The sequence below is a fragment of the Grus americana genome, chromosome 20 (assembly GCF_028858705.1).
Source record: "Grus americana isolate bGruAme1 chromosome 20, bGruAme1.mat, whole genome shotgun sequence".
Classification (NCBI taxonomy): Eukaryota; Metazoa; Chordata; class Aves; order Gruiformes; family Gruidae; genus Grus; species Grus americana.
In genome coordinates, this window is record NC_072871.1 from 4,700,900 (window position 1) to 4,710,923 (window position 10,024).

The 10,024-nt window shown below is 51.2% G+C and overlaps 1 protein-coding gene across 2 annotated transcripts in view; it reads right to left on the reverse strand.

Annotated features, from left to right (window-relative positions):
- The window catches only part of BRINP1 (BMP/retinoic acid inducible neural specific 1), an 87,777-nt gene extending 79,213 nt beyond the window's left edge, over positions 1-8,564 (reverse strand). The window contains exon 1 of one of the 2 annotated variants that reach the window (XM_054848956.1): positions 8,164-8,556. The gene's annotated coding sequence lies outside the window, so the exon portion shown is untranslated. Of the gene's footprint in view, positions 1-8,163 lie in introns of both variants that reach the window. The other variant, XM_054848955.1, reaches the window with a different exon arrangement.
- Positions 8,565-10,024: the final 1,460 nt, after the last annotated feature.

Sequence of the window (10,024 nt, forward strand, 5' to 3'; positions counted from 1 at the left end):
TCATATTACCTGGCCAACCATATTATGTTCTTTCTATGCGGGCAGAAAATGTCCTTCCTGACCCCAGAAGATGGTCACCTTTTGCTTTGAAGCATGAGATCTGATTACCATTGTCCTAGATTGCAGAGCTGCAAATGCTATTAATTGCTACAAAGTTATGTAGCCTTTTACACTTCAAATCCATCCAGACTTTCATCTCAGCGACATCCTGCAGCAGGGAATTGTGTAGCTTCACTGTATGCTGAAGAAAGGACTATTTCCTTTTAATTTGCTTTAAAAGTTGTGCCCTTTAATTTTGATGTGTCCCCTTGTTCTTGTATCATCAAAGTGTTAAAATGTTTCTGATCACTTCTCATTCTGACCTTCATATACTTTTGCACTGGAACCCAAATGTCCCTTCGTACTCCTAGCTTTCCCAGACTAAATAAACTATTATTTCCAGGTTTTCCTTATTCAGCTTGTTAACATTTGTAAAGCAATTTAAAATATATTAATATGGTTCAATTATAATATCACTTCTATTTTCCATCCTTCCTTTTAATGTCTCAAGTATCCATCTAATTTGCCATCAATCTCCATTGATTCTCCCTCTGATGATATGTTAGTCTTTATAATATCCTGGGGAATATTTCTTCTACCTTCCTGACCGGCATTTTGGAACAAAGAAGCTGAACTCGGTGGATCATAAACATGATTCACTCTGCATTCAGCACATGTATGGATTTGCAGTTGCTTAGACTTTGATCCTGGAAACAGGTTTCATCATGTCTGTGGGACTGTAATTAAGAATTCGTCTGTGATTCAGGATCGGGCTCTTTGCAGTCGTGATTGCACAGGGTCAGCGACGCTTGAGCACGTGTTTGAAAGCAAGCCTATATCTGATATTCTTTGAGCAATACCTAATATCAATATCAGCGATATCTGCAGAAGAGGGGTCTGTCTGCCATTAGACAAGGGGTACGAACCGAGTTCTGTCTGCTCACAAACAGGGGAGAGGTGGACAATGAGAAATGGTTATTCACTCCTCCTCTTTCCCATAGAAAGTCGGAGACGCCCAAGGAAATTATGTGGTACCAGATCTGCAAAATCCCAAACAAAATACTTCTGCCCACGACCCATAACTAATTCCATTACTGCAGAATATTGTGAAAACCAAAAGCATAAAAGGACTCAATCAAGAATTAGCCATACTCACAAGAGCTGGGCTTCCTAGTGACGCTGCGCATGACAGTCCTGAGACAACTGCTGACTTTGCACGTCCCCAAGCAGCTGAAAAGTTATCCCAGGAGTGATAGCGCTCATCCATGGCTTTCTGATCCCCTCAGTGTCCCCCTGTTTTGGGTAGACCACTTTTCACTTGTTCCCAGTCTTAACGAGGCCCGATCCGGCTCCGTCACCAAAACGTATCACTCCTTCCTCCATGTCACCAGCAAATATGCCGAGCAGCACATCCAGTTCCAATCGCTGTCTTCTGACGTTAACTCTTCCCCCCCAAGAAGCAAACAAGAGGATTGATATACATGTATCTCCAAATATACAAAAAGGATTTTATCAAAACACTTATGAGAACTCAAATTACCGCTATTAAGTTACTTTAAGCCAGCACCATATAAATACTGTGGGAAAATCCTAACTGGTGGCTTTTCCTTGGCTGATTAGATTTATCTATTCACTCGCCTAAAATATGGTACAGCAACCCACCATCATTTTCAAATACTTTATAGTTCTCTTTTAGGAGAGTGGAAATGGCAGATAAACACATTATCAGCATTCTCAGGCATAAAACAGCAAAGCCTGGAGTTGTTTTGCAGAAGCAACTCCGAATTTGGATGACATGACATAAGCAATTCTAGAAATAGCTGCTGGTCTTAAGGCTACGTTACATGTACCCTCGTTGCTGCTTTTTTATCTCCGTTCACAATTTTAGCACAAACATTATGCTGTCTTTATTAGTCCTTTCCTTCAACTTTCTCAGTATTTCTCAAGCATTCTTCACTCTCACCTTGTACCTCCTAAGCTCTCCTTGCTCCCTCAAAACACACCTTCCATTTTGACTGCAAGTCTCCCCCAGCACAGAGCAGTGCAAGAAATGCCTGCAATAACTCTGGCATCCTCATATTCTAGGCAAGGAGGTGGTCTGAGCCAGGAGGGACCCATAGCCACATATGTACCCCAGCATATGTCTGAGGGCTTCGCTTGCCCGCTCACCATCTGTACCTGCTTGAAGAGCAGTCACATGCCGAAAGCAGCCAGGCTGCTCCGGCACTCGTGGCCTGCCTCACTGCTGTTTATTCCACTGATCCCAGAAGTCCAGCTAAAGATTCACACCTGCTCGTCCTGGTCCTCCAGCCTGCCCTGAATCATCAGCCTCCTCCCTAGGGTCGCAGTTAATTTCCTTCCATCTTTCCTTGGTTAGTTTTGGTTTCTCTGTAGTTTTCTAAGTATTGCTCTGAACTATTGAACAAACTTCTTTTATTTATTATTCTTGTCCTGGCAGCCACACCTGGAACGTACTGCCGGCACGAGGCAACGGTTTTAAAGCTCGCCCTCCCCATCTTCCACCCAGCTTAGGAAATCAGCATCCACAACTGCAAGGATAAATTACCACGAAGGTCTCCAGTGTTAGCAATGTGTCTGACAACCTCATACACAGCTCCAGCAGGGTAAAGAGATGGCTAAATGGGATCAGTTGTGCCGACTCAGGACTTCTGGCCAAAATTGCATCCAAAATCATGATGGACACAGCAGAGTCTAGAGCACAGGCCAGGTTCTAAATCACGCACTAAATCAAACCCTAAGAAAGAGATCCTCACTCTCCATGAAGCCAGTTAACTCCCCTGGCTTCGACAGGCTGTGATGATTTACAGCAAGAGGTTCAAGCTTTTCACAGGTACTTGCTATACGGCATATTTCGGCTGTAATATGCATAGATATAAAAGTCCAAGCTAGAAGACAACCTGTCTTATAAAGGCTCCAGGCTTTATCTTCTGTAAACAAGAGGGCACTTTCTATCAGGATAGCCATGAGACAGGTCCCAACCATGAAGACACTAGAAAAGCCAGGGCTGCTCTGCTGGAAATCGGGCAGTACGGGAGAATGGATGGGAGTGTGAGAGCTCCTTCTGCTCCTATATTCTGTTTTGATTTCCAACAAAAAGCCCCAGAGCAAATTGTTTTTCTGGAGCTTCTCATATGTGTGAGAACCTCTCATAGTTTGGTTTGCAAGCTTTTGTGTCGTTGCTTGGTATGTGTCAGGCCAGAGCTAGCTTTGTTGTAATTTGTGAACCTCTGGCAGGAAAGATGTCACTGTGATGGCAATACTCGGTTGAACAGTGCCCAGTGCTAACACACAGAGAGAATTTGTTCTAGGGCTTGAAAGCTGTACTGGTGCTCCTGGCACCTGAGTTTCTACCTCTGCCCAGCATTTCTATCACCGATATAAACAGTGAACAACAACAGTATTTGTCTGGCAAAGGCTATTCACTCTGTCCTCCTCTGGAGGCCACCATCTGAAGCTGTTTTGGATTATTTGCTCCGATCAGTTGCTGCTGCTCTGACTTACTATTATTTCTATTGCCAGTGTAAGAGGCGATCCATCAGCAGTGCAACTAGTTGTTTTTTTCTGAAATAGGAGCAGGGAATCGTGTGTATGAGAATTCAAGCATTGGGGAACACTATGTCAATACCTAGAGACGTGCCATCACCAGAGCCGCAGGGGTATCGGTGCTGCCATGGGTACCACTCTCACCCAGCACTATGCTCCGAACGGGCCTGTCAGCAGACACAGCAACAGCATTGTGCATAGCTAAGCTCTGTCAGCTGCGCCTTGTAGGCAACAATAAAATGGATGTAGAGCACATGACTTCAGAAGAACAAATAGCAAAAATAAATAAGCGTTTTTCTCTCTCTCCTGTGATGCTGCTTGCAGGTCCTGCCTCAAGGCTGCAAGAAAACAGCTCACTGTGGGGGGGGCTGCAAAGGTGTAGACATATCGTATAAACTCCCCAACCCAGCCACAGAGGGAATCCTGGGCCTGACTCTTAGCTCCTTCTAAAAATTACATGTTTATGCCCAATTTATGCCACTTTCACTTAGGATCTGCTCCAGCATCCCTGAAGTAAACTTGAGTCCTTCAGTTGTCTTCAGCTCAGCTTCAGCTGCTCCTCTGATTTCTGCTTTTTCTCCCATTCCTCCTCCCACTAGTCCTAGCACTTTTTCTTCCCTGAAACAGTACAGCTTAACCCATCAAGTCAGCAACAGCTACCCTGCGCCTACTCTCAAACCCTGGTGAATGCCACCTCATTTTTCCAGTCCTGCTCTGCCCATGTTTGACTTTCTCCGGACACAAGAACCCAGTAGATATATCCAGTTTCCTTCCTCAGGCCTCTCTGCTTGATGATGTTTCCCTTTTCCACACCGATTACAAGCCGCAGCCTGCTGCAGCCCTGTCCAACCGAGCTCCGGTCCCAGCAGGTCGGCAGGACGTGGCAGTGCAGAGGCACAGCGAGCAGGGAAAAACCTCCCCTGGCATCTGAGAACAGTCTGGGGTATCGCATATAGCTGGGAGGAGATGCTCTGCCCTGACTCAGCTCAGCATCATTCAGTAACTCAGCATCCTGCTCCAGGCGGCAGCCATCTTCCAGGCGAGAGGAAGAACCGCAGGATCAGACCACGGTCCATGGGTCTATTTAGAAGCCAGATCTCTCTGTGCATGGATATTCTCCCTTGCTCTGTGTGGCCTGGAAGGAAATGGGCCAAGGTCCTTACAGTTGTTAAAAATCTTGCGATACTTTTGCAAGAGGGATGGTGTAAATCAAACCACAGGGCGCAAGCTACCTAACTCTGGGTAATTTATATTCTGCCTCACTAAGTTCATCTCTGCACTTTCAATGCATGAAGTGATTTTTCACTTCCCCTGTAGTATTTGCTGGCACGGAAAAGCTGCTGGGCTCTGTCCCAGAAGTAGCTGCATTTCATCACCGGGTAAAAGATTCCTGCATGTATCGGGCCAGATCCTCAGCAGAACTCCCGTACGCACCAGCGGGTTTGCAGCCGGAAAGGATCCGGCCCAAACCCATTCAGCTGCACCTGGGCTCCTTGGAGAAGAGAGCCCTGTTGTTATTTATCGTTCACCCCCCTCCCGCCTCCGTATTATTATTAGCGCTTGGCTCCAGCTCCGCGAGCCCCGGGCAGGCTGGCGGGGGGGGGGAGGCGGGCGATCCCCGCCGCGCAGCTCCACTCCTCCGCGCAGCTCCGCGCAGCTCCGCGCCCGGCCGCTGCATGGAGCCACAGCGCCCCCTCCTGGGGCACGGCGGTGCCGCCCGCCCCGCGGCCGCGGAGAGGATCCGCGCTGGCGCAGCGGGGCGCGGAGCGGCGAGGGGGCCCTTCCCCGGGGGGGCATCCGTGGCGGAGCGCTCCCCCTCCCTCCCTCTTTTTCCGTCCGCGAATGTCACGCCTCGGGGTGCCTTTGGGGCTCTTCACCCTCATTTCTGATCTTTAGTGATTTTCTTTTAAAATTATATTTTCCTGCCTTCTTAACACCTCTGCATCAGCTGTAAATACGGCATCGATACGGAGACGGGTACGGATGTGCCGGTTCTGGAGCCAGTTCCTGCAGTGCTTACCTGAGCAAGGCACTCGGCACAGGCAGAGGGACTTCTGCCTGAGCAAAGACGGAAGGATTTGGCTTTGAACTATTTCTGTTGCACAGACAACAATGATTATCATCTGCTGGCAGACCCATTCCCACATAGCGTTTAGCGTCAGCCTTACACACACTTCCAATGTAGTAATCAGCGAAGGTGAGGAGGGAACACAGACGTACTCTCCGTCACCTCTTTTGGGACACCTTTTACCTATAGCAACCTAATTCACCATACGTTCCTCCTCTCCGAAGTTTTAACACTGACTTTAGTCGGCCTCATTACATTCCTGCTCTTGGAGGGTTGCACAGTCTCCTCACTAGGCCCTATGGAAAAAGGGGAAGGGGAGGAAGGTCAGAGGGGGATGTTGATTAAATACATCTAACACCAGTGACATCATCTCCCCTGCGCATACTATGCCGTTTCTGATCGAAGGGGCTTGCAAAGGCACGGGAGTATTTGTGCTCTAAGGATGGGAGGGTTTCGCTCTGAACCAGGGTAAGACTGAAGTGGAGCCTTGCACCGTGTGTGTTTTAGCTATAGATGCGTATGTGGTTTTGCTCACATACACGCTCACACATGGGAAAAGGCAACGTAACTCCAGCAGAGCACTTCCCATACTCACAGACTCCAGCTTTGATCAGAGAGGGCATGATGGGTATGGGCTTGCTACTGCTCCCCCCAGCCATTCCCCGGTCCACTGTCTGCCGCTTGTCTGCCTTTCCAGTAGTGAAATCATTACTCAGTCCTGGGAACATGCAAAGAGCAGTAAAACAAACGTAGACACGCAAAATGTAGCGAGCTTTTTCTGCTGAGTCGCAAAGGGCTTTGGAGTCAGACAAACCCCAAATCAATGCCTGGAACTAACTACAAGGGAGAAGACTGTGCTGGAGGAACAAACCACCTACTGAGAGACCTGCAAAGAAGACGGCATGTGTGTGCTCATGTGAATGTCTGGATGTTTGATTCGCATAATGAGAATATCAATGCAGTTATTTCTGCACGTTACGGTGCGTGTTCATGTGTAGATCATCAAGTCTGGGTGTCTGAGTGCGGGGGAACTGCGGGGCTGCATAGCTGGAATAGGTGCTTGCACTGATGTGAGAGCGAGACCAAGATGCTGTGTTTAAGCATGGGGTGGACTGTGCGAGTTCGACAGCATGTGTTCTGTGTGCTTAGCGTGTACGTGCATGCGAGGGAGACCACGACTGCCTGCCTGTGTGGTGTGTGGGAGGGAAGAGTCCGGGTTTGTCTGTCTGTCACTCACAAGCAGATCTGATCAATCTCTTTCCTTTATAAGGAATTTAAAAAAACCCAACCATCTTTCATATTTCTTACACCAAAGCCTCATCTCCTTTTTACTCACTACCTCTTCTTCTCACCATCCCCCAAATACTTCTCTACAACTCTTGGGAAAGCAGCTTTACTGCCATTAACAAATTATTATTATGCACCCAGATGAGCAGCCAGAGTAAAGCATGAAGGACCCTTCTGTCCTACCTAGTGCAGATGCCAATCACAAGGCTAAATTCATACACGCAGCCTGCCAGCATTCATCTGCTGCTTGTTTCTCTCCATGAAGAGGAGACTGCATCTAAGAAGTGACACCCCCTCCCCTTCCCCACTCCCAAGTAAAAGCACGGAGGGACTCTCCCAAGCCAAAACACACACTCACACCTTCAGCCCTCCTCTCTTCGGATCACCGCTGGGTCTTTAGACCCAGGCTGTGCTGGACCTCGGAGATGATGTAATGGCGTGGAGATGCCCTCTGTCCCCCTATTCCCCACGGACTGGAAAAGGCAAAGTTATGCTCCGCACCAGCCTCGCAAGCAGCGCTGAGAGCTGAGCCGGGGAAAACCAATCTCCTGCGCCGTGGGATGCAGCCCCCCCCGCCATCGCTGCCCTCCCCCGGCTCTGCCGCTGGTCTCCCAGTCCCCACTAGATGTAGAGGCAATCAGCCCCGTGTGGGATTCAAGGCGACAGACTTTCCTTTTCCTCCGCGATTTGCTTGTCACTTGCGAAAACGGAGCAGTGGATTAAGTGGAGATGACACCATCTCCTTGGGGACGGTCGTGTGTCCCCCCCCGTCCGTGTCCCCCCCCCCCCCCCCGGGATGTATCGATACTCCGGAATACAGATGGAGCCTGGCTACCTCCCACCCCCACCTCCATCCCCGCCAAGTCGGGGGCTGAACCCCTATTGCGGGGCATCCTCCAGGGGCTGCGTCTTGCCCCCGTCTTCCCAGTGCTCCCAGTCTTCCCAGTCCTCCGAGTGCCGGCGAATCTCGGCCCCACGCTCACCGCACACACGCACACACAATCGCTAACCGGACTGCAGGACTTCTGCCATCCAGCCCCCCCCGCGTAACTCCGTGCTGCCCAGGGCGGGGGTGCAACGCAGAGGCAAAACGTGTGCGCGGCTGGGGGCGGAGAGGTACCGCGGGGCGCGTTACACAACGCGGCCGAGGCAGGACGGGGGAGCCCGGGGCAGAGGCACCGCTGCAGCCGCAGCGCTCGCCTTACCTGATGCTAATGTCCCTCTCTGGCGGAGATCTGGTCGCCCGTGGGTTTTATTCGGCTCGGTAGGAACTTGTGGGAGAGCTTCTGTGTCCAGCTCGCATACTGGGTGCTGGGCTGATAATGCAGGCGTGAAAATCCTGGGGCTCTAGCAGTCCTTTTCATGCTCAGACAGAAAATCCCCTTCCTTGATCCAGATCGCGGGCATTAAGGGCAGAGGCAAAAAAAAAAAAAAAAAATTATCCTTTTTTTCCCCCCTCTTTCTTTTGCTTTTTCTTTTTTCTTGCTTTTTTTTTTTTTTTTACTTATTCCTGTGCCCCCCCTCTCTTCTGCTGCTCAGTTCGTAGCCATCGGGGGAAGGAGCAGAGGCAGCAGGGAGAATGGAGAGGGGGTTAGAAATAAAAATGAAAAGGGCTCCAGGAGGGAAGCGAGAGGCTGGGCTTGCCACCGGGGGAGGGGCTTGGAGCGGTCTGGAGAGGATGAATGGGGAAGAGGAAAGCAGGGAGGAGCCCCAGCCTGGCCATTTTATTCTAAGAAGCGTTTTGTACATAATTAGGGAAGGAGGAGGGGTGGCGGGGGGGGGTGCAAAAAGGAGGGACTTAAGCTCCGGCCAGACGGAGCCAGGGCCGTGGGAAGGGAGGATGAGACCGGGGAGGGCCGCTGTACGGGGCTGTGAGGGGATCTAAACTTGTCTACCCGCTCGGATTTTGGGAGGAGGCTGCAGCGGGACTGACTGCGGTTCCAGGCAGCCCCCATCTATTTAAAATCCCCTCCTCTCCTTTTTCCCTCTCCGGAGCCAGGCAGCACGGAGCTCGATCCGCCGAGCAGGGAGCTGATGGCGGGGTGTGTACGTGCGTCAGGCTCTCCCCCAGCCTGACTGCACACGGGGGGGGGGGGAATCTCCACTTCCCCTTGGGCAGAGGGGCGAAGGAGCCGCTTCCCCCCCCCTCCCCGTGCGGGCGTGGTTCAGCACCGCGGACAGCGCCGGGCGGGAGGGCGGTGGCGGGGCGCAGCGGGCCCGGCTCCGCTGCCCGGCTCCGCTGCCCGGGGCCCCGCTCCGCTGCGCGACCGCGGCGGCTGCTCCCGCCGGTGCCTCAGCCCTGCCTGCCCCCACGGGCAGCGCCCGCAGCAGCTGGGAGCGGGCTGGGCTGGCGACAGCCCAGCCGAACCGAACCGCCCCGGGAGGCAGCGGGCAGCCGTCTTTCGCTCCCGGCGCCTCCCGGTCCCGCCGCTCGACTTGGGCGGGAGAAAGTCCCAGCGCTGGAGTCGGGAAAGGTTTGGGATGGGGTTGCCTCAAGGGCATGACCCACCCAGACAAATCTCAGCAGCTCAACAAAGGAAGAGCGTTTAACGATTCGTGCCATCGTGTGAGATTTCTAGCCACGGACCCCTCAGATAAGTCACTCGCTAGCTGTGTGCTGTGCTGGCAGAAGGAAAAAAAAACCCTGCAAAGGGTATATGGGGCAAGGAGGGCAATGGGAGACGCCCTCCTTCCACCCCCCTTCTCTGGCCTGCAAGGACACTCTGTCCTTCTCTCACCCATCCCCTGTGGCTATAGAACATTGTCTTAAGCTAAATCTTCAGCAAATCTTTCCTAAGCAGAATTAGAAGCTGTTTGGTTAAACTCCAGGCTGTTCTGATAGGGCTGAAGCTTAGCTTATCTCAGTTACAGTGTATCCAAAGCTCCTGAGTTTTACTTTTTTCCAAGTGACTGTTCAGCTGCAAAGCACACTTCCTGGTAAGCCACCCCTGATTCTGTCACATTGGCTCAAATAAAAGGCTGAAACGATTCTCACAGATTCCCCTGGTAAAAGGCCACAGAGAAATGGATTACACCACAGCAGAGAAGTTTGAGGGATCAGGTCTG